The sequence below is a fragment of the Agelaius phoeniceus genome, chromosome 1, assembly GCF_051311805.1.
Source record: "Agelaius phoeniceus isolate bAgePho1 chromosome 1, bAgePho1.hap1, whole genome shotgun sequence".
Taxonomy (NCBI): Eukaryota; Metazoa; Chordata; class Aves; order Passeriformes; family Icteridae; genus Agelaius; species Agelaius phoeniceus.
Window position 1 is genome coordinate 148,197,807 of NC_135265.1, and position 6,000 is coordinate 148,203,806.

Below are 6,000 nucleotides of genomic sequence, written 5' to 3' on the forward strand. Positions count from 1 at the left end.
AGGCTACAACTTAGAAAGTTTCATTTTAGAATGTAGGAAAGACTTGTGAGGACACCTAAATTCTCATTTTAAAACGTTTAGTTTGTGTTAGTCATCTAAAAAGCCTTAGCTTAGCTAGTTAAATTTGGACAAACTATTCCCTATTAAACAACTGTAAAACCTCATAACCAATAGTTTGTAATATATTCTTTTTCCATAAATTCTAGTAACTTAAACATTGCAAATGTTATCTAAAGCCTTTTTTTAAGCATTGCTTCTATTAATTACAGTTTGATTTACATTGTTTTCTTTAGTTTTTATTTTAAATTCTTTGAAATTTAGTTAAAACATCTTTTTTTTTTTTCTCTTGTCAGGAAACTCACCTCCTTGGACAGCCAAGAGAACAAAAACCCTAATCTTCTGATGCTTTGGTAGGTATCTTTACTCCTCTCCGAAATTATTAGATAGATAATGGAACTTTAGATCAGGTGCTTAATTCTGCAGAAAGCTTTAAGTTATGTGTCACTGTCTGAGTTCAATTCTGGTAGGAAAAGTAATAGTTTTAAACTTTCATTAATCAGGACCTTAAGCTGTCACAGTGTGTGGACACTCCCCTGGCAGTTTATTGAAGGGTGTGCATAGCTTTGGCAACATCTCGAACAACTAAGTCTTCGATTGGACAAGGGAAGATGAAGAAACCAAATGTAATTTGATGCTCGTAGTTTTCAAATAGGAATTTAAAACTCTAATCTGGTCAACAAACATGCCTAAAATATGAAAAATACATTTTGTAAACTGATTTTCAAAGCAGGCATTTCTGCACAAGTAGCAGACTGATTTCTGGCTTTAATTGAAGGAGAACAAATCCATTAAGAAACATTAGCTGAAGAATAGCTGGCTCTACTGTTTCTGGTCAATTCAATATACAAAGTAAGAAATAATTTAACTGTATTTATGCTCAGATGGTGTATATTTTAAATAAAACAGATTTTTTTCTACTTGGACTGGTAATTCTTCCTGCTAACCTCATGATCTCAGTGTTTTTAGTTGACAAGGCTCAGATAAATAGAGCTTTATACTGTGAAATATTGCATAAGTTGCCCTGCCTCTGTGTACTGCAGTAAATTTAAGAGGCTGCTGTCACAGGCTAAAGGAACCTTTTGTACATACAAAATGGCTTTAGAACTGTTTTGAGTGTTTTAAGGGCTTAAATCAAAGGACTCTGAGAGTAGCAGAGCTTGAAGAAGATTTCTCCCCTTTGGGGCTCAGAGGGGAAAGATTTAATACTAGCTGCTAGAATTGCTATGGCAAAACTGAATATATAAACATCTTTTAAAAATATTTATAAACATTGGCACAATCTCTCCTGGTCACATCTTAAATCACATAACATGATGAATTACATAGGAAGTGTTCATCTACAAACATCATGTATTATTTTAAATAAACAGAATGAAACTTCAGGGGTTGAAAGTAAAATACCTAGTAGCAATGGTGGCTAGTAGATAAATAAGTGAATCAGAAGTGGATTCACTTACAGTGTTCTGTATTGTTTATCCAACTCTCTTTTATTTAATGCAATATTTTCTTATTGCCTCCAGTATGGAGGATGAATGTGTGATCAGCATGTGTGATTTCTTCCACTTCGCTGCTACTCTGCCCTGAAGTCCTAGAGAACCTTAAATTGTTTTAGGTTCCCTTCAGGGTGGAAAAAAGTGTCTCCCTGAAAATAGAGGCTCTAAGTGCACCACTGAATGATTACCATATGAATGAAGTCTTCCTTCTTCCAATGCTCTACATCTTATTTCTCCTAAGAAAATGGGTTTCCATGCCTCTTCAAAAAAAGAAAGTATCAATTCTCATGTCCTATGTGTGCACAATAAACTACATCAGTTCAAACAAATGGTATTGGATATTCTTCAAAACTATATTTTTGCAGTGCAAAACTTATCTTGGCCTTTCCTCAAATAGCATGCACTAACATTGTTCTGCTATTGCATTTCTCTTGTGGGCATTTTTTTTTTCCTATGGAGTAATCTCTTAAATTAAATCAATTTGATCTTGAGCAGAGGGAAAAATAATCTAAAAGGTCTCTACATGAAAGAAAAGCAATGTAGAAGGCAGCCTTTTTTCCATTGTGACAAACTTAAAGGTGTGGTTTTATTCTAGTAGAGTTTTGCATTCTGACACTGGCCTGTTACTGTATGTTAGTGGTCAAAAAAGTCATGTAAATGGTCAAAATATCAATAATTTGCCTTTATTGAATCTTCTTATAAAATTTCCACTGAATTTCAATGATAGCAGTTTCTGCAATGCTTGCCTAGATCCACATACATTTATTATATGCAGAATGGTCTGATTCCTCTAGTTGCAGTCTGTCAGGCTTCAGAGAATTCATGATCTCTAGTCTCAAGATATATACAAATAAAGTGTATTTTGCTCTTTTTCAGGAACTTCTGCCATGTTAATTATGGACTGCTTAGAGCACTGTACTTATCTGTATGCTCAGACACTGACGAGACCGAGTATGAAAATCCTGCTCAGCATTTCTTGTATGAAAGCCTTAAAGTGTATAACAGCATACACTTTTTAAAAATAATTGTATATTGAAACTCTTAACTGTATAGTGATGCAACAATGTTTTATTTGGAGCTCAATAAAGAATTTCCATCTAAGTTCCTCTTACAAAGCAATAATGCGACCTCCTTTCCTTTAGTGACTCTTTTTAGCCTTATGCAGCAAGTGTGAGAGAGTGTGTGAAGTCTCATGACTAGAACTTAAATGCTTCTGGAAATAGCTTGTCTAATGTATGAACCACATGGATAAGTTAAAATGAAGATTGGTGTTTTCTGCTGAAGCTTTTTTTAATAGCTCATTGTAAACAAGTCTGCTCCAGACAAGATTCTTGAGTAGAAATAATGCTCCAACTTCCATTTCCTTCAAAAACTTGTATAAAAAGGTGTTTAATCCCTGTCAATTATACTATGCTGCTTATTCTCTTTCACTTGGTGTTTGATGCATAGAAATCTTTTCTCTAATACACAGTCCCAGGTTTTCTAGTAGTAGAGTCTTGGATGAGGCTTTTACACCTTGATAAATCTTGTATCCAACAGTCATGTTTCCTCAGTGCTTTCTGTTTTATATAACTTGTGATTGTGATAATTTGTAACAGAAATAAAGTTCTGATAATTTATTTTCTTCTGTTCTTTTTCATAAATACTGCTTGCAGAACATGTGTGCCTCATTCATCAATTATGGTTCCATCAGATGCATTTTTCTTCACTGAATCTCAATTTATTGCCAACAAAAGTATAATTTTGTTCTGTGCTGTTGCTGTTTTGAGCATAAACAATACCATTTGACAGTTTCACACCAAAATGCTGCCTCTTCAACAGGTTTTCATAACTTCTAATTCCATATACTGGTTACTGAAAAATAGCTTTGAAGATGTGGGGGTGTGGATAAAAATAAGATTTCCTATTAACTGTGGCACCAACCAAATTATCTTGAGTAAGGCAGTTTTTAATAGACTAGTAAACTGACCATTAAAAAGTATGTATGTTTAAACTCTGAATATTTAAGGTGATTTTGTCAGTTAATCTCACCATCTGGAGAGGTTTTCCCTGCCTTCATCTCTCACTGTGCTAAAACTGCGTTTCTAAAATATTTTCTCCAGCCAGGAATAGTAATTATTTAAATAAGTGAAAGCAAAATCAAGGAAAAAAACTTCTTTGAATGAGCACAAGAGATGTATAATAATGATTCTTTCAGACTGACAGGCAGGAGCCCCTGGTGTGGAACAGCACCTGACATTTTAAATGCAGGCCAACTATAAAAACTGTATATAGATACTGTGTGGGGAATTTAGATAAGCAGAATGCAATTTCACTTTCTGTAATTTGGACACCAGGATTGCCAGCACAAGCTCATTTGAGGAGTGCTGTGAACTACTCAAGGAGTGAAGTATCACCTTCCACTCTGGAGTCATGGGCTGTTTAAGGGCAATACTAAAATATTTTTGGCTAGTATGACTTAGGTGACTGTCAAGGCTATCTAGAAAATGTGGCTTTCCTGGGGTCTTTTCTGATTGCTGAGTGGCCTAAGAGGAGCCTCTGGGGTCTGGTCCAAGTGGGCTGCCTGTGGCCATCCAGCTGTGGGGGTTACAGGTAATTTGCTTTGCTTCACTGAGAGTTTAAGGACTGACTGTCCCTGGCCTGGACTTTCCACCCAAACCATTCTCTGACTCTGTGGCTCCATTTCTGCTGGGTATTATCATCACTGGGTAAAAATATAAGCTTTTGTGATTGTGTTCTGAGTGAAATGTGGGTCTCATTTGTCACTCACTTGAGGAGCACACCTGCAGCCTTGTGCTGCCTCAGTGATGCTGCGCTGTGGGACACTCCTGATGCTCTGTTCCCAGAGGGGACATCAATTTACTCCAAAGGCTTTGAGGAAGGAGGTGAACCTGCTACTTCAAATGAGTTGTCCAGTCTGCATCACAGCCTGTCCCACTGTGTCTGCTCTTTTGGGGATGACCCCACCTATGAGGTACAATAAATCTATGAAAAGATCTTTGTTCCATGACTATGAATTAGAACATAGTTTGAGGTCAGACATCTTTCTAAAGATATATAATAATATATAAAATAAATATATAAAATATAATATATTAAAATATAATATATAAAAATAAATATAAAAAGATATATAATAATATATAAAATAAATAAAAAATAAATTTCATACTGGAACTTCATCCTTCTGGTAACAAAGGAACTGAAAATTTAAAGATCAGAATGCAAAGCTCAACTTAAAAATGCATATATAATTATTTGGTGTGAATAAAATCAAATCTGTTCTTGAGTGGTTCTGCTCGAATTTCCCCACAAAGAATTTTGCAATCTCTTTAAAACTACTTTAGCTATTATAATTGGATTTCTGTAGTAAGTTCACAAATGTGTTCTAAAAGGCCAAATTTGTAGAAGAATTTCCAGGTTGACAACATCCAAGAACACCAGCATTGTAGTCAGCTGAAGTAAATACACACCAAGAATCCAAATATCTTTGACTTTATAACTTTATGAAAAAGACTAATTGGATGAAGGGGCTGAGACTTTCTTTCACAAGCTCAGCAGTTTTGTCTGAGACAGCTGCATTTGTTTAATGGGGAGAAAAACCCTGTTGGTAATGGAAATTATTGAAGGTATTTAGTATTAAAGCAGACATTGTGAAGATAAATGTTTGTGCAGCCTCAGATACTTCATTGTGCATTGACCCTTGTCTTCAGGCAGGCTTTCCACATGACTGCAAGTCAAGAGAACATCTCTGGCAAACCTGGGTTTTAAGGATGTTTAAGCTGTAGCCAGGGGCCAAAATAAAGCAGCTTTGCTGCATAGTTCTTTTTTTTAGGTCTTTTTTCCCATCAGTGGGAAGGTATTAAAAAAGTGTGAGATGTCAACACTCCTAAAAATAGGGCATTAGGAAATAAGCTTAATGGACACTTTCACTTTTTGGTCAAAGGTGTACTTGACAAATAGGAAATTAAAATAATTTATATTTAGTAAAGGTTTATGGCAAAATTTATCAGGAATCTATATATCCAGTAATCAAGGAAACTCATTTTCTTTCAAGATAGCCACTGAGCCAGAAATCCTGACTAAACAAGATTCTGATCTTATTATGCAGAGAAAAATCAAATATAAATCAGTCCTTGGAGTATAGTTTCTGCTTTTGCAAAGCTAAATACTAAACCCCTTCTTTATGCTTAGAACCATTTGGCATGAAATAGCATAAATAATTTTATCTTTATGTTCCTACAGAAATTTAGAATAAAAAAACAGTTTTCAACCAAAGTGAAATTCCAGCCCCTTTGTGAAGATAATGGGAAGTTGTGGGTTATTTCCTGATGTCCAGAGAGTGATTTTTTTCTCCCTTAGACAAAGCATAGTAAATTGTTCCAAATGCTTACTCAAGCAGTAACCCAGGAACTCAATTTTTTTTTGTCTTCGGTGGCAAAAGAGT

The 6,000-nt window shown here is 35.1% G+C and overlaps 1 protein-coding gene across 3 annotated transcripts in view; it reads left to right on the forward strand.

Moving 5' to 3' along the window:
* The window catches only part of KHDRBS3 (KH RNA binding domain containing, signal transduction associated 3), a 90,432-nt gene extending 87,260 nt beyond the window's left edge, over nucleotides 1-3,172 (forward strand). For all 3 annotated transcript variants that reach the window (XM_054634983.2, XM_077189294.1, XM_077189297.1), the window contains exons 10-11: nucleotides 354-410; nucleotides 2,430-3,172. The gene's annotated coding sequence lies outside the window, so the exon portion shown is untranslated. The remainder of the gene's footprint in view (nucleotides 1-353; nucleotides 411-2,429) is intronic.
* The last annotated feature ends 2,828 nt before the right edge of the window (nucleotides 3,173-6,000 follow it).